This window comes from Perissodus microlepis, chromosome 3, assembly GCF_051167445.1.
Source record: "Perissodus microlepis isolate ML-2025 ecotype Zambia chromosome 3, ASM5116744v1, whole genome shotgun sequence".
NCBI lineage: Eukaryota > Metazoa > Chordata > Actinopteri > Cichliformes > Cichlidae > Perissodus > Perissodus microlepis.
Window position 1 is genome coordinate 24,941,798 of NC_140463.1, and position 18,667 is coordinate 24,960,464.

Below are 18,667 nucleotides of genomic sequence, written 5' to 3' on the forward strand. Positions count from 1 at the left end.
AAGCTGTCCTGCTGCTTCACTTCTTTACTGTAAGACATAGAAATATCTGCTCTGCATTATCTGACAAAGTATGCATGCAATTTTTGCTGAATTTAATACAGTGCTTTGTCATTCTGACATTAAATTAAAGTTTCTATGTTTAATAAATATTTAAGTTCATTGGTAAAGGTTAATTAATTTTAAAGCTATAGACATGGGAGGTTAATTCCTGTTCTGATTTACAGTGCTACAGCTTATTGTGTGTTTTCGGGGCCTAAATTTGTTTACACATTGAAAAAATGAAAAAAATCCTTAAGGAGAAATTTCCTGAGACATGTGAATCAATGGTTTGTATGTAGCAGACTGAACTACATTTAGTTTCAGCTCTGTCTGTAACACAGATTGAGCTGTAAAAGTAACAATAATGGTAAGATTTGAAAAACTGTTATGTAAATCTACAGGAAATTAATCTCAGTGTAATCTCCACTAAAGAAATGGGTAGCTGTAGTATAAGCCTGTGTGTATACGGGCACCTATGTTAGTATGCATCTGAAAATCTCTTATCTTTTTGAATAGTATTCACTTTTCCATAATCTGTTTGTGAATCTGCACAACCACACAGGAGTTTTTAGTTATTTTGGCTGATTAGACCTACAGTCATGTTGTACAGAGATTAAATGCTGCAAGGCAGGTGGAGGAGTACAAGATTACAAGCAGTCAGGGCAGGCAAACACCATAATAGTAGCAGGCAAAGAAAATCTGGGCATTGAAAGAAGGAAAATGCTGCAAGGCAGGTCTGATAACTGGTCAACTGAGAGAAGAGCCAAAGATCTTAGGCAGACAGCCCAAGGGCTGGTGAGCACATGCACAGATCCAGTGGATGGTTTTGTGGTTTGTGAGCAGGAGAAACAGAGACTTCAGGTAGATGGCCTAAAGGCAGGGCAGCCGTTGAATGTGGAATATGTCTACTGGCCAGTGGGATGTAGTGAGGCTGGATCCTCTTTGGGGAAAGCTGGGTGAGCTGAATTGTTCAGTTAAGTGCAGGTTGTGGGGTGATCAAAATCCTGGAGACCAGAGCTTCAAGAAACCTGCCATGAACCAGAAGACAGAAGATCGCTGGCAGTCCGAGGATTGACCTACACAGCTGACTCTAAGGTGGCCGAGAGGCCAATCAGGTTATCAGACAATTCAAGGACAGTTTTTCTACCTAAACTGCTCCTCTGTTGGCCAAGTGTCAGGCAAAGCAATGCTAGAAGTTTAACTTGCTGCCAGCAATCATATTGACTAATAGCTGTAGTGGTGCTAGCTAACTGGCAGAACTGACCAGGTGGGAGGACTAGGCAAGTCGTAAAGGTGGTGGCTGAGGCAGAGGATCATGTATAAGGATGACATGCAAAACTTTTCAACAATCTCCTGTTTCCAAATGGATCTTTCCAAATGTTGAACTTCAGAGTTCTCAGAAAAAGTGTCTAAACGTATCAAGTCCCTCCAGGAAATATCGAGAATATCAGAATATCGAGAAAGTTGCCAGATTAATTCATGTCAGTCTGTGCTATCAGAAGTTCCTCCTCCATGACTTTCTCAACCTGACTATACCCCCAGATGAAATCAGCAGCTCTCCACCCCGTCTGTGTACAGCTGTCCAGGAAACGGCTTCGTCCTCCTGTCTAATGGTTTACCAGAGCTGAACTGAAAAAACAAAACAAAACCCAAATGTATAAGCCAGGTCTTAGTAATAAATTGAGTATTTGACTAGACTTAGCTGATTCATGTTTGGGTGCTAGCAGCATCACTCCATGTCCTCCTACCTCAAGTACACAACTACACTGGATGAAAGATGTTTTCAAGCATTTCAAGGCTGTCAGATGTGATGCTTAGAACAATCCAGGTAGAGGTCAAACAATCATGCTTTTACCTGACAAGTCCTGTCTTAAAGCAGCCACACCCAACGTGGGGCTTGAACCCACGACCCTGACATTAAGAGTCTCATGCTCTACCGACTGAGCAAGCTGGGCTTGAGCTGCTGCATTAGGAAATATCATAAGATATGTTAAGCTGAACAATGAGAAGGGCTCTTCTCTCTGAAAGGACCATGACAGCAGAACTGGATCTGAACAGAGGAGATCAAACTGGAGATGAGGTTTGGTCAGAATGCACCACCCAGCATATCATATCAGCTGCACTGGTCCGTCATGGTAAAGAGAGAGATCCGAGTGTAAAAGCAAAGCTTTCAATTCACCGGTCGATCTATGTACCCACCCTCACCTATGGTCATGAGCTGTGGGTAGTGACCGAAAGAATTAGATCGCAGACACAAGTGGTGAAAATTAACTTTCTCCGAACGGTGGCTGGCCTCTCCCTTAGAGATAGGGTGAGACGTTCAGCCATCCGGGAGGGGCTCAGAGTAGAGCCGCTGCTCCTCCACATCGAAAGGAGCTAGCTGAGGTGGTTTGGACCCTCCTGGACCCACCTGGGCAAGGTGTTCTGGGCATGTCCCACCGGGAGGAGGCCCCGGGGCAGATCCAGAACACGCTGAAGGGATTATATCTTTCGGCTTGTCTGGGAGCACCTTGGTCTTCCCCCAGATAAGCTGGAGGAGGTGGTTGGGGAGAGGGTTGGCCTTCTCTGCTTGGGCTGCTGCCCTCACAACCTGGCCCCAGATACGTGAAAGAAGATGGATGGATGGATGGATGGATGATTGGTGTATAATCACTTTATACCAAGCATGTTTTCCTTACTGGTTAAATAACTGAATAAATAAACATTTTATTTTTATTTATACATTCAATTGCATTTTACTTAAAATCTTTGCTTCATGTTTATTGAGTTGAAGAATATTTTTTCTGCAAGAATCAATGCTTTACTTAATAGGCCGCCACCTCAAATGGTGACAAAACCTGGCTCACAAGGAAAGAAAAAAAAATTTTCCAAGTAAAAATAGGATGAATTAAACCATATTCTATTTTTATATATAAGTAAGTTGATTTGTCTCTCTGCATCATGTGCTAGCACAACTAAACAGCACAAATAAACATAGAAATATAAAACACTCGTTGTGCAGCTTCACGGAATTCACACACCGTGACAAGACTTCAAAATTAGCATGAACTCGTCTCTAGTGACGGTAGAGGTATGAAAATGTGCGGGACCAGTAATCAACTCGTGGTCGCTGAAGCAAATCCGAGTCTGCAGTGCTCTTTCCCTCTCTCTCTCTCTCTTTGTCCCTCCCTCCCTTCAGCTTCAGTCAGTTGCCAGTTTATTGCCGCCTCTCTCATCCTCCTCAACGCTTGGCTCTTCAGTGTTTAAACTTTCCTTGAAAGAGACTTACCTCCCAGCATCCTCCACTACAGTTATTAAACCCTGTCTTTGCCTTGAACTTGAGCCAGGATTGATTGTCACTTTCCCCTCGTGCGTGGCTGCAGGACGCGTCTCGGTGCGCGCACAATGGAAAGGAGAACGCGTCCGGTGCGTCCGCCCCGGTCCACCTCCTGTGCTGCTACTGCTGCTGCTTTTGTCTCCGGGACAAACTGACAAAACCCTGCCCAGGAGGCAGACGCACATCCCGGGCTGGAGGATTTGCGTGCCCCCACTCAGAAGATAAAACAGAAACGGAGACTGAGTCGTAAACCCCGAGAGAGAGAGGACATGGACGTACTGTAGCCAGCAATAAGAATATAAGGAGGACGTTGCCCAGCTATAATTAGACATAGAGCTCAAACTGCAGGGAGGCAGAACAACAAACAGTCTTCACTGGTGAGTACACTTTTTTTTCTTATTTTTAATTACCTAAATGCGCTGAAGGGGATGTTCAAGCGCGCCCTTGCATCCTTGACACCAACAGCAGAGGTCATCTGCGCTGCTGGAGGTATTTGAAGAGGAATAGACGGAGAAAGTTGGAGGACGTAGTAAAGACGGCATGCTGAAGGCGTTATGAGTCAACTTTTCAAAGTCATTTTAATCTCAGTTAGAGTACCCGGCCCTCACGGAGGTCACAACCGCAGAGTAGCATCGTTGTTCGCACATAATAAAGAAAAAAACGTGAACAAATGAGGAAACTTTGCAGATGAATGGAGCCGAGTTACTGCTGTGTTGACGCGTCGCATTGTTTTATATAAAGAGAAAATAAAAACGTCACGGTTACAAAATGTAATCTAAACTGGACTATACTATTACTATTTCTGATATTTCCGAGTTAGTTACTGGAACATTATGTCAAGTTTTTATTTTATTTTTTTTCGTTGAAACAAAGTGGGTTTCTGTTGCTTACGTTTTTTGTTTTGTTTTGTTTTTGTTTTCCTTTCCTTTGCATGGGGACGGAAAGATGACATTCAAAAAGGGTGTGCTCAGGTCTGTCCTCGCGCGCCGCTGGCTCTCAGTCAGAGAGGGTGTGGCCGTCCGCGTGTACGTCCCTGCTCCGCTCAGCAGCAAATACCTGCACCAAACTGGGAATGAAATAATCCAGCACCCGTGCGCGCACACACACATACACACACAGTGTGGCGCGTGCGCACGTGTTTATTCATTGAACGTCCTTTAATCCACCTGTCTCCAGGGAGGATTAGTGCGCTTTGGGACATTTTGGGACCTGTTTTTCTTTTTTTTACACTCGCCTTTCAACAACATAATTCCTTCAGCTCTACCCCCCCCCCCCCCCTCCCCCACCTAGAGAGAAGGAGCCACAAGTGTCGTTAAACACGCAGTATGTGGTGGAAGCGCCTGGCTGCTGCTGATGATGATGTGGCTTGCGTGCAAATAATTTTGGGAGCCCAAAATGGGTTGGTGTTCCGCTGATGGGGTGTGAAACTCTGACATGTGTCAGCACAGAAGAATTGTGGCTATAAAATGAACTCATCAGGATACTCGTATTTAACAGGGCTCACGACAGAGACAGATATTTATTCAGTTTCAAAGTCATTTCTCATACCCTGAATGCTCAAGCACCTGCTGGCTCTACTGGCATGAAAATGGAAGGCGATATTGGCAAAGGGTTGGTCCTCTCTTGGTCTGCATGTTTGTGTCTGTTTCTCTCTCTCCCTCTCTTCCTCTGCAGTGCCATAATTCCTAAGGCTTGCTTCATTTGGCTGCTTTAGTGTGGCTCTCCCAGTGTTAAAAGTGAGGGTTTGATTCGCACTGGTGATTAAATACTGCAGTTTCAATTTATCGACAAACATACTCCGATGCTCAGTAATTGACTTTCAACACCCCCACCTGCCAAAAAACTAATTTTTCAAGGTTTTTTCTTTTCTTTTCTTTTTTCTGAGGTAGGACTGCGTAGCACACGATTTCATTCATTTCCTGTTTCTGCCGTGCCTGCCACCAGAAGTGGATATGCCATCTCTGTCTCTTTTCGTTTTTCACACTGAGCTTGTCGGAGTGGAGACGGTGATTGACTGATGGTTAGAAATACAGTTGGACTCAAAATGGCTCATTAGCCGAGGGACTGGGCACGTCAGACCAGCCACAGGCATGAATCCATGAATATCGCTCTCTGTATCGCACACTCAGACTTACTTTGTTCTGCCTCAGGATATTCCCTTTTGAAAATGCCACACCTACCCCCCCCCCCCCCACACACACACACGCCTTTCATTGGATTAATAAATTCAGAAAAAAATCTGCAGGAAAAGACCTCCTCTGAATGACTGGGTGATAGAAAAGAGCAGTAACTGTAGAGGAGGAGATCAGAGTGCTGGAAAATAGATTTGGGAATGGAATGAAATGGAATTTGATTGTGTGGTGGACTCGTGGGGGGGGTTCATCTCTGCAGACGTGTATGGACAAACCGCAGCAAATCATCCATTGTCTGTGTGCTGCATACAATTATCTTTCTGCAGCTCCCTGCAGGTTTTCTGCTGTTGTATCCCCGAGGAACACTTTGACTTTCGGACATTGACTTAGTATTGTTTTGTCAGGGTTAAGGTAAAAACCCTTTAAGATTAAATAGCTGAGCTTCTCAAAGCTTCAAAAATGCTTTTCACAGCATTCAGCAGCATTAAAATCCCTGTCGAGAGACAGGCGGCGTTAGGCCTTCTATCTCAAGCTGCCTTTGTTAACTTCTCGTGGCAATTTGTGATGAAGTCACGACTTCTAATCTGTTGATTGGTGTCAGTGAATGTAAATTTTCTTCATTTCAACAACATATTTACATTTTTCATGTCCACAAATACAAATTTGTGTTGTGCTTTTCCTTCAGCTAAAGCCCTAACTGTAACTGTCTGGACACTGGCTTCTGCATGACCACTGGTTTCAGCATCAGGACTGCCATAACAAAAGATCATATATACTATTGTCTGTCCATACAGATGTGTTAGGTAATAAAAAAGAATATGATTTGCGCCACGTATTGTTTAGAACATGGTACAATAGCATTATAAGTTTGCCACAACAATTTTGGAGAGGTATCCAGAGAAGAGCTTCATCTATCTGGGTCGAAAGTCTCCTGGATAGATCGTGGGAAAGGTGTTATGGCCACGTCCAACCAAGAAAAGTCCCTAAAGGTAGACAAATGCTGCAAAGATCACATCTCCTAGCTAACTTTCTGGAGAAGGGGCATCTTGGTATTCCCCAGGAAGAACAGGCTGGACAGAGAAACCACCTCCCAGAATTTGTTAAGCAGTAGATAATGCATTAAAGGATGGATTCAGAGGGTTCTGGATAGTCGAGGCCTCACCTAGAATGCAAGTCAGTCTAGTTCCAAATTACACAAAGTCAGACTGTGGACAGTCCTGTTTTACTACATGGGTCTGAGGTGTGTGCAGGTATTTGCATTTTTGGATAATCCTTTATTGATACCAACATTGTATTTGACTTTTTTTTTGTAGGCCCACTTCATCATTTGTATTTTTGATTCTTTATCTGTTTTCTCTGTGGACAAAAGTAGACCTTCACAGGCCTTCCAGGACACGTCTCTCTTAATCATATCACAGTGTAGAAAGAAAGCAGAACAATCTGAGAACAAGAATGAGAAAAAGTGTGTCTCAGCTGTCCAAAAAGTCCACTGTTATTAGTTTGAGTCAGTGTTTTGTCAGAAAAACATGCCAGCGTTGATGAAAGGGACTGATACGCTTGGAGGCATATGATTCAGATGAACTGGACACAGGTCTCACCTGGAACTCGATTCCCATCATTATTTGTAATAGACTACTGTTGAATGTGGAGCTGCCAGGCAGGTGGAAAAAGTAAAGGCCACAGAAAAGATTCATGGATGTAGTGAAGGAGGACATGCAGAGGGTTGGTGTGAGGATGCAAGTGAGAGGGTGAGATGGAGGCAGATGAACCCTGAAAGGAAAAAGAAAAAGAAGAGCACTATTTTTCTTCTACCCTGTTATCATTTGGAATTTATATCAGAGAAAATATATCAGAGAATTAGTTGGACGTATAATGCATTGCAAGGTTCTGACTAATGCTTGTTGGTGACTTAAACATTAGTTTTTCTATCGAGGCTTTAGAATTTGACCACAGTTGCTTTGTGGTTTCCTCCAGTTACCTGTATTTTTAGATCCACAGCTAGCTGAGGCTGGACTAGGTTGCTTCATGTTACTGCATGAGGGACAGAATCAATCTTGTGGATTTGAATCCTGATTGCAGAACAGCACTCTTGCGCAGTTCCCATACAAATATGTTTCATTTAGCTTTAGGTCTCCTCCGTGGATTTACGCATGGTCGCAAGCTCAGACACAATTGCAGTGATTGCCAATTCTGGTGTTCTATGGCAAACACCAATCAGATTCCTAAGTGCCAATCATTGAGCACAGGATCCACTAAAGGTTTTGTAGTGCTCCGCCGGTGCTAATCCTGTTCTGCCTTGCACAAAGGAGAAGATACCAGTCCTGCTGATGGGTTAAGGACCGTCTATGGTCCTGTCCAGCTCTCCTACAATAACTGTCTGTCTTTTGTCCATGTTCGTGAGACTGCTGAGAGACACTGCAAACCTTCTGGCAATGGCACATCTGGATGTGCCATCCTGGAGGAGTTGGATTACCTGTGCAATCTCTGTAGGGTCCGCAGATTGCTGATCTCTACCCTATTCAGATGCAAAACTAGTAAAAAATCCAGAAAAGATGAGGAGGCAGAGAATGCCAGTGGCCTCCACCTGTAAAACAATTCGCATTGTGGGGGTTGTCTCAATCTTGCCCATCTACTGCACCTGTTGTTAATTTCATTAACATCAAAGCAGCTGAAACTAATTAGCGGCCCAGGTCAATATCCCAGAAGTTTAGGTGACTTGATGCTATACTCTGATTGAAAAGTGTTCCTTTAATTATAGGCCTGCTGTGGTTGCTTAAAAAAGGTCAAATTATATCAGATTTATTTTAAACAACTTAAAAACTGAAAATGTAGCTATCAAAATGTCTTTTTTCCTCTGTTTTTTTGCAAGACATTCTGAATTAGTGGCATGCTTTTGTGAGTCAGTAAAAAGGAGTGATTGCCAGCTGTGAAAGCAGTTCTAATACAGACTTTTTAAAAAGAGGCTCTTAACTGTAAGAAAAATACATTTTTATGAGCTGCAATCATCTTTTGATCTTTAAATATTGATCACTGAATGATAGTCTTTTTTCTGGACATCAAAACTGCCTGCAGTGCTTCATACTGAAACCAATTACTTGTGCGGTTAGGATATGGAGTTGAAACAAAAAAGGTGTATGAAGTTAATATTTAAAAAGGTTTGAAGTAGTATCAAAAAATCCAAATGAGGATTTAGTTCTGTGTCTTTATTGCATCAACGGGGACTTAAATAGAGGGGAGATTTAATTATGGATGGATAGCGCAATAATTAAGGATTTACATGGCTGAAGATATGACAAAGGACACTGTTTCAGTCTGGTTAAATCACCAAACATTATTCCAGAGAAAGGCTTTAATGGATTTCACTGGAGAAACAATGAAATACATTTATATGTTGGAAGCCTGTTTCTTTACACAGTAATTGTTTTACAGATCTTAAAGTATTTGGACACTGTCATGTGTTACTGGATTGTATAGCTTTAACACTTTAAGATCCAAATCACCAGTGCGACTCATCCTGCAACAACAACAGCGAAGAAGTCATTCTTGAATTTTGCAATTAAAGGTAAGATCTAAGAAAATAAGTGTTTCAGGTTTAGTTTTAGGGGTTTTATAAGTTTCACAAATTATTTTATTACCGACGTTAAAGTATATCGCATATAAGTTACATTGGTTTTGTCAGTAACCGCTTGTATTCAACAGCTCATGGGCCAAATTTTTAAACTGGCCTCACAAGTTGCTACAACAAAAAAAAGAAAGACAATGTAATGAATGACTTATTGTGCAACAGTGAAAGTTTGCCATCTTGTGCACATCTGCCTGCTCTTCTACCAGACCGCTTTCTTTTTCTCTTTCTCTCTTTTCTGCAACCCTTGACCTTGTCAGCTCTGCTCCTCAGACCTGAAACCTGTCCGATTAAGCTTCTGTGCCTGGGACTTCACCCATTATTTGCTCAGATTAGTTCCCCACACTGTGGATTTCTCTTGGTTAAGCCAGGGTTACCCCGCTGCTCTGCACAGCCAGCAGTGTGCCGGATTCTCCATGTGTCTCCAACCCTATTGTGCCCGAAAATAATTGTTCAGCTTTTATCTAACTAAAATCCCCCATCAAGCTAGTCCTGCCTCATGATAGAGCAGTCTTCAAAATATCTTACTTCAATAGATGTTACTAGGCAACCTGGTGTGGAAAAACCATTGAGCGCAGTGTTTTACATTCATATCTGTGGATTCAAAATGACTTAAAAGTTCTACCTATAAATGGACATATTTTTGTTTTCCTTTTCATCCCATGCACCCCCAAATTCACGACATGATTAAAGAATCCGTTTTAGGAAATGTCATGAAATACGAAATCGTGGGGTTTCTTTTAAAAAGACAAATGTCTAAAATGGTGAGTAAGCGTAATTAGAAAAGGTTTAAAATCAATCAATCCTGTTTTCCCGCCATTTTATTTTTTTTACCTGGAGTCAGGGTCCCGTCTTAAACAACCTTACATTAGACCATAGAGGAATGGGCTGGAAAAAAACATATTTCACATCATTGCATTAGCCTTGAAATAGGTTTAATTAATAGGTTTAGTAGGTTTAAACATGTAAGTAAACTTACATGTAACTTGATTATTATTTTTACTTGTATTTTTTGCAAACCTAAAAAAATATAGCATATTACAGCTTTAACCTCCTAAGACCTGAACTCTTCCACAGCATGCATTTTTAATTTCTCTTTGATATTTGGTCATATTGGGGCCCGATGAATGTAAAAACAAAGAATTACCAGATTTTTTTTTTAACCTTATTTTTGTTTTTAGGAAAAATAAGAGCCAAATATGAGGATATTCGTTTAAAATTTTGATAGAACAGTAGCAGTATAATGTCCTCGTAAGTGGATATCAGGCCCTTGTAGAGCAAAATTCAGTATTTTGGTCTAAATAACCCAAAATGTGATGTCCACATATGTGTACGCCAGGTCCTAGGAGGTTAAAGGTGAGGAGACAGGAATACAGAGCCAACTATACAGTCTTGGGTTACTTTTATCACAGAGACCTTGAGAGGCTTCATATGTCTTGTGTATAGAGGTTTATCTCTGAGAGACAAGTAAACATTTTGCAGTGAGCTTAGAGGATTTGAAAACATAAAAAAAGGAAAAAACTAAACTAAAGAGAAAAAAAAGAACAAATCAGAGAAGGCAAACAAGATGCTGGCCTTTCGTGGTTTTTGACCTTTTCTGTCCTTTGCTGTGTGGATCAAATTAAATAGAACTGCCTCTCAGTCTGGTAGTTAAATTCACCAGGTCACCAGGGGCAGAAATAATCCGCTCTAATTCCAGTTGCCAACCTCAATGTATGGTTGTGAAAATCCCAATGGCGTTGTTATCTGTAAAGATGTGTGGCCACTTATTTAACATCATTTAAGGTTTCTTTGTATTATCTGACTCGCATATTAAAGTGAATATGATGAAAGAGTATCCTCAGCCACAACAGTTTTTTGTAGCACTTATACAGAAGTACTATGGTGAGACAACAGTTAGTATGCAGCTGAAACTGTCTGTTACACAGTGGGTTTCAGTCAGTTTGTACATGTATCACATGATGAGAAAACACACTTTGGACAATGCTGTGCTATGACAGACATTTACATAGTGAGAAAACTGAAAGATCTTCTGTAATTCATATGATCAGATTTTGGATCCACTACTGTAAGTGGTTAGATTTCATAGGATGGAGAAAAACACACACATCCAAATCCAATTTCAAATGGCCAATACAAAGTAAAAGCCGATCACAAATTCTTTTTTTAAACCAAATTCCCATTTTTTGTAACACCCACAGAACGCTGATGCTGATTTGAATAATTCTCTTGCCACAAGCTCCAGAGTGTCAAACTGCAGGCACATTCAACATTCAGTTCAAAGACAAACTGAAAATAAAGCTTCACGCTAGTACCCTCAGCTGGAGGAATAACTCAATTATCTGAAATGATTCTGTAAACAAGATTGGTTCATTTTGGATTCTGCTTAAAGCCTTTGCTGGGCATTTTAAACTTTTTTTTGTCCTCGGGTATAATGCCACAGTGAAAGCAGTTCAATAAAAAAGAAAATATAAGACTGATGAGAAATAAATTGAATGTTCTCAGAGCAATGTAAAGGTTTGAACAATGTGAAAAGACCAGGGAAAAAGAACAGTACCTCAAGGAAAATGAAAACTAAATTAAAATAATGATTTGGATATAATTAAACGGAAGCCGCTCTTCAGGTTGATTTTTTTTAAGCAACATGTATAGACCTCACACCAATACACTGCAAAAACATGTGTCATCCAACTTTAAGGCCAAAACAGATACTTCTGTAGCATCCCTCAATATTTTCCAGCCTTACTAGAATAATGTCCTTAAATATGTTTACATTTACATTAAAGCATCACTTTATTAGGTACATCTTGGTAATTCTGGGTTGGACCACTTTTTACCTTCAGTAGTGCGTGTGTCGACTTCACTTCCATGGTGTGAATTTCCCGTTCAGTTACATCCCAAAGGTGCTGCATCCTCATAGGATGGATCTATCCTTTCATAGTGTTTGTGCCTAACTTTGACCCTACCATCTGATTGTTGCAGCACAAATTGAGACTCATCATACCAGACAGGAGTCACACTTCGTTTTGTGCTACGCTGCTGTAGCACTTCTGCTTCAAGATTTGACGTGCAGTGTATTCTGAGATGATCTTCTTCATACGAGTGGTTATTTGAGTTATTTCCTCTATTTTAGCCATTCTCCATAAACCCTAGAGATGTTTGTGTGGGAAAATCCCAGCAAATTAGCAGTTTCTAAAATTTTCTGACCAGATCACGTGGCACCAAAATTCATGCCACATTCAAAGTCATTTAAATCACCGGCTTTATATGTTGATACAAGGCAGGATGGATCCACGCTTTCGAGTTGTTTACACCAAATTTTGAGCCCACTATTTGAATGCATCAGATTCAAGACTCATCAGATAAGGCAATGTTTTTCCAATCTTCTGTTGTCCAACTTTGGTTAGCATGTATAAACTAGCTTCAACTGTTTGTAGCTTACAGTTGTGACACCTGCTGTGATCTTCTGCTGCTGTGCATTCAGAGATGCTCTTATGCATACCTTGGTTATAATGTGTGGTAATTTTTAATGAATGTTGCAGTCTGAACATTTATTTATTTATATATATATATATATATATATATATATATATATATATATATATATAGAGAGAGAGAGAGAGAGAGAGAGTGTCAACTCATTCGGATGAGCTCGCCAGTATGCTCAGATGTACCAAATCCTAGGTGATACTGTCGTATCAAGCTGTGTTGCTTCTGCTCCCTGTAGCATCCTTTGAAATCATATGTAAGTGCGAGGTAAAGTGAGAATTACATCCCATCTGGCTCCTTGTAGATTTCACTTGGTACGTGCCGTGGCCACTGCTATCTGTTCTCATTCATATGCACCACTCTGACTGCAGAGTTATTTTACAATTTCCTTGCTGTTTGATCTCCTTCCAGCTGTCCACTCTGGGACTGTCACTCTAGAGGGATGTGCACAGGGAGAGGGAGTTAAAACAGACAACGAGAGCTGGGGGAAAGAGAGTGTGTGGAATCAAGAGGGACAGGTGAGAGAGTAAGATTGACATGGGAAGCAGGTGAAAAGTAGATGGAGATGGGTGAGAGTCAGCTGTATACTTTCTTCATGTTCACACCCGTCCTCTTTCCCAAGCTGTCAAACAGCCATTTTATTAAAGCTGTTGGCATCTAGTGCCAAACAGTAGCCCGCCACTTAACACTTAGGTCATAGCTGTGGTGAGACTTGGTTTTTCTCACTGTAAACTCCCTTAAGAGTTCAGTTCTGTCCTAAATCAGCTGCATCCAGCATGGGACTTGAATCCTTGACCCTGAGGTTAAGAGTCTGCTAACTGAGCTAGCTAGACTTGATGGCTTGTGAAATAGATATGACATTTTCTACTCAAGTTGAGCACTCAAAGTGCTTCCTAATACAAGTCTTATTCACCCATAAATTCATACATTTCTGTTTCTATCAAACCTGATGGATCAGTGGAAACTTGGCGTTCCATGTTGAATCAAAACATTTCATCATGTGAAGCCCCCCAAAGTTCTACTTTGTGGATTGCTTTGCCTTTTGAGAAACTTCTTAAGCTTGCCAGACTTTGTAGTAATTACCAGCAGTTTAATTTGCATTGTAAGTAAGTTCTCCACTGTGACTGAATGCCTCAGTCAAAGTGGATCATTCTAATCAATCACTCTGATTTGTTGCAGTAGGAGTGTTCAGCTGATTAACCCCTTTCTCATGAGGTCTAGCAGGCAGTGTGTTTTTTTATGATGGTCGGAAAAGCGTGAAGTTGTCGTCTACATCCGTTTTTCGGCATTCCTCAGGTGATTTCAGAACCTCGGGTCATAGTATGTTTGCATGTAGCTAATCTGATCTGGACTGATCACCTGGGGAAGCACACCGTCAGGTCACAGGCCATTTATCGATTGACGTGCAAACAATCAAGTTCTGCTAGCCAGCTGGGCTTCGCATCGTTTCTGTTGCTGAACTTATAATTTCATTGTTTCTTTACCCCTCGTGAATTACTTGGAGTATTTTTCGTTCCATGAACTTGACTAGAATTGACAATTGACATTTTGTAGCCATTTCTCTCATTGCTGCATTTCAAAAGTGGCAGTTTTGGTGAATCAGACACTCATGACTCATCAAGCAAAGCCCCTGACCAGCCAATTGGTAGCATGGAGTCTGACGAAGGCAAGGCAAGTTCATTCATATAGCACAATTCAACAACGAGGTGATTCAAAGTGCTTTACAGAGACATTAAAAAACAAAAACAAATAAAAAGCATGATTTAAAATTGATTAGAAAAAAACAGTAGATAAAATCAGTAGTTAAAATGTAAGTTTTGAAATTTAAGCTTAAAAGTGTGGATTTGGTGTTTTATTCAAATGTAGCTGAGAACAGGTGAGTCTTCAACCTGGATTTAAATAAACTGAGTGTTTCAGCTGATCTGAGGCTTTCTGGGAGTTTGTTCCAGATATATGGAGCATAAAAGCTGAATGCAGCTTCTCCATGTCTGGTTCTGACTCTGGGAACTGATAAAAAACCGGATCCAGATGACCTGAGGGATCTGGAAGGTTCATACTGGGTCAGGAGGTCACTGATGTATTTTGGTCCTAAACCATTCAGAGCTTTATAGACCAGCATCAGAACTTTAAAGTCTATCCTCTGACGGACAGGCAGCCAGTGTAAAGCCCTCAGAGCTGGACTGATGTGGTCCACTTTTTTGGTCTTAGTGAGGACTCGAGCAGCAGAGTTCTGAATGAGCTGTAGTTGTCTGACTGATTTTTTAGGTAGACCTGTAAAGATGCTGTTAATAATCAAGCCTACTAAAGATGAATGCATGGACTAGTTTCTCCAGGTCCTGTTGACACATCAGATCTTTTATCCTTGAAACATTCTTGAGGTGATAGTAAGCTGATTTTGTTATTGTCTTAATGTGTTTTTCTAACTTTAGGTCTGCATCCATCACTACACCCAAATTTCTTTGACAAACTCACATTTTAGTACTTGCTCAGCTCACTTGGGACCCTGGCTGAGCAGGTAGCAGGGAGTTGCTTTTTTCAAGCTTGTTGAAAAACTGTACAGTTCTGTTCTAAATCCTGGGGGTTGAACCCACAACCCTGAGATTAAGCGTCTCATGCTCTACCGACTGAGCTAGCCAGGCTTGATGCCTAAAGGTTGCATGGTTACATTCAGTAAACATGCACATTTTAACCGCCCTTGCAATGATTTGTTAAACCAAATGCTGTGGTTTCAGTGACTGTATGAAATTAAAAACACTGGTACAAACAACAAAACCTCCTTGTACTTTGTATAACACCCACAGAATATAAATTGACAGACGCGAGTTATTCTTGGATTCAAGTTTGTAATTTACTATCGGTTATTTGTATCTGTGCCTCATTTATTTGCGTGATAACTTTGTAAGATAACGACACAGCAACAAGGAGTGAACGTGAGCATGAATGGTTGTTTGTTTCTCTATGTTAATGCTGCACTTGACTGGGGAGAGTACACAGTGGTGTACCCCACCTCTTACCCTATTACTGCTTAGATAGGCGCTACATGAGCTATGACTCTGAATTCTATTGATAATCTGATGTACCTGTATGTTGAACTTTGCACAGTTGTCCCATTTATTTATTTTCCTTATGTTCTTCAAATGTTGTTGTCTTGGTTTGGCTTTTCATAACAAAGCGAGCTGAATCAAAGTCTTTCTCGAAGCAAGTTCTTTACTCACGTGCCATGTTGCGATGCCTGCAGGGAGTTATTTAAAATCATGTATCTGAATGAATGTGGAGGTTTGTGAAAATCTGACGTAAACTGATTGTACAGGAGACAAATAAAAGTACAGACAGCATGACAGTGATCTGCATGCTTCTTGACAAATATTGTAAGCCTTAATTAGACTTAAGGAGATAGTTATAGAGATCCTCCATAGTCAAAGCATACATGCAGAGCATTGTCTGAAAAACACAAGTCGGTATATCTGAAAGGTTAAGAGGTTGGAGACAGAATAAGATCATATGGACCATTTCATTTCATTCAGTAAGGTCAGCTTGACAAAGAAAAGTAGCAGTCATCACTTTTCACTGAGAAATTCAAGGAGAGATAGGAATTTTGAGTGACTGTTGCTGTAAATAAAACGTCACAGAAATCAGAAATAAATGGTATTGGAAAGAGTCTCTCCCTGTTGTCACGACAGTGTTGTGTCTCCAGGTATCAAGGACGTTTGCTTGAGAACAGACCGTACCTTCAGAAAGGTACAGTGTATGACACGTCGCTGCTGTAGTCATACAGCTGTATAAAACCCAAGTGGCTCGTGCTTATCTGTACAGTACAGTGGTCGTGACTAAAAACATGCTCCCCTCGGACGTTCGTTAATCGGCACTCTCCAAGTTATCAGACAGCGCGAGCGAGTGCAGCTGTAAAAAAAAAAAAAATCAGCGCACATCGCACCTGTACGCATTAGCACACGAACACACACTTGAAGCAAAGTTGCAAGATTGTCATTTAATAAGGCAGCCACGACAGAAGCATTCATGCACCTGTGCACATGCAGTCAAACGAACATGTAAATGATATTCTTGCTGTTAACTTTTGAGTTTTGGATTGCTGAAAGCAGTACCACACACACACACACACACACACACACACACACACTTTTTACCCCTCGCCACATGCCATATTCCAAGTATGTCCCACAGGTACCTGCAAAGTTTCCATCAGGGGAAAGAATTAGCTTCACACCTGTCAGTGGGCGTTTGTGTCTTTGCATATGTGTGCGCCATGGCTAAGCAGCACTGAGACTACATAAAACTCCCTGATGTCATTTGCCAAGTGGTGGAGGAGCTTAAAATATAAATGAGTGAGCACACACAGAGACCATAAGCCTGCTGCAGGAATTCAATTAAATAAGGAAATCAAATGTTGGCATGTTAGAAAAATGTCAATCACGTCCTCGCCCTCTACCTTTTTTTGTCCCCCATATATACGTCCCTCTCTGATTACAGTTTGTTTTGATGTGATCGACATAAAAGAGAGACAGAGCCTGTGTGGTGGGAGCATCTCCAGGCTCTGGGAAACAATCATGTAAAACTGAGATTTTTGTTTATTTATTTATTTATTTATGTGTTCATTTGAGTGCTGAAAAAATTCTTTCAGCTATGAAAGCCTCCCCGCAGGCGGTTTGTCTTTCTCTCTCGTCTTGTATTTTCCCATAATTCCTCTGCCTCTCTCTTGCAATCGTCCTTTACTCTTCTTCAGTTTCACCTTTGTTCATCATCGCTATTGTTCATTCTCTTCCTCTTGCTCCATCAGCACTGAGTCTTTTTGTCCGCTCTGCCCTTTGTATTCCTCTCCTTTCTCCCTTCTTCATTCCTTGATTTTTGTCTTTCATTTTATTTCTTTTTTCATGAAGTCCAAAGATACAAAGATCCATGCAGTCTCTTAATCATTGAATCCATGTGTTTTCAGTCCCATTGCAACAGGTGTGTAAAAACAACAACCCAGCCATCTGCCTTTACAAACATTTATGAGAAAATGCATCATTCTAAAGATCTCACTGATTCAAACATGCTGGATGCTGCCAGTGCAACAAGTCAGTTCATAAAATTATTCCCTCCTATATTCCGCCATCAACTGGAAGTGGTATTACCACAAAGTGGAAGCGTTTAGGAAACACATAGTCAGTCAGAGCCACAGAGCTCCAAACCTCCTCTGACATTAACATCAAGACAAGAATTTCATGGTATGGGTTTCCACAGCTGAGCAGGCTGTAGGTGTAATGCATGGGTGGCCTAGTTTGTGATTGTGTTTATGGTCCATATTGTTTATGGTCAATCTAAAATAGCTGCACATGTGTGGTCTTTGTTAAACCTGTGATGCTCCATGACAACAGGTACCCTAATCTGGATAAAACCCAGGGCTGAGAAAATGGATGGGCATTACTGACTTCATTGTTGTGCTTAAATTGAACTCCCATTGTCCCTGCTGTTAAAAATCCCCTGTAGTTTGAATCTGCCACCCCCACCTTTCAGCGTTATGAAAGGTTCTAAGCGGATGATGAACAGTTTGTGTTGTTGTGGACCTTGGGCAAATATTGCTGTCTCGTAAGACCAAAGATATTTTTGTTTTTTTCTTGTGCCATCAACGTTCTTAAAATGATGTTTGGGAAACTTCAAGTAGGATCCATGTGTAGCCCCAAGAAAGATCGACTGAGAGTGCTGATGGCCGCAGAGAACCAATGTAGCCTTGTTAGACTTCCCGGTGGGAGGACTGGTTACTCAATTTGGCTGGAGAGACAAATCTTGCAAGAGTCCTGGTGGTTCCAAACTTTTTCCATTTAATGGCTATGAGACCGCTGTGCTGCTGGAAATGCTCAGAGCTCCAGACATAGGTCTGAGCCCTGATCTATGGCACTCCACAATTTAATCACAGCGGTCTACAGAGAGTTGCTTGGATTTCATAGCTTTTTCCTCCCTGCTGTGTAGCGTGGAATAGAGGACATATATATATACATATATATATATGTATATATATATATACACAGGAGTGAAACCCTCTAAACTGCATCCAATACATTGAGTTCATCA

The 18,667-nt window shown here is 41.2% G+C and overlaps 1 protein-coding gene across 4 annotated transcripts in view; it reads left to right on the forward strand.

Moving 5' to 3' along the window:
- The first annotated feature begins 3,216 nt into the window (after positions 1-3,216).
- htr2cl1 (5-hydroxytryptamine (serotonin) receptor 2C, G protein-coupled-like 1) overlaps positions 3,217-18,667 on the forward strand; it is a 206,869-nt gene continuing 191,418 nt past the window's right edge. For all 4 annotated transcript variants that reach the window (XM_084923672.1, XM_084923673.1, XM_084923674.1 and 1 more), the window contains exon 1: positions 3,217-3,732. The gene's annotated coding sequence lies outside the window, so the exon portion shown is untranslated. The remainder of the gene's footprint in view (positions 3,733-18,667) is intronic.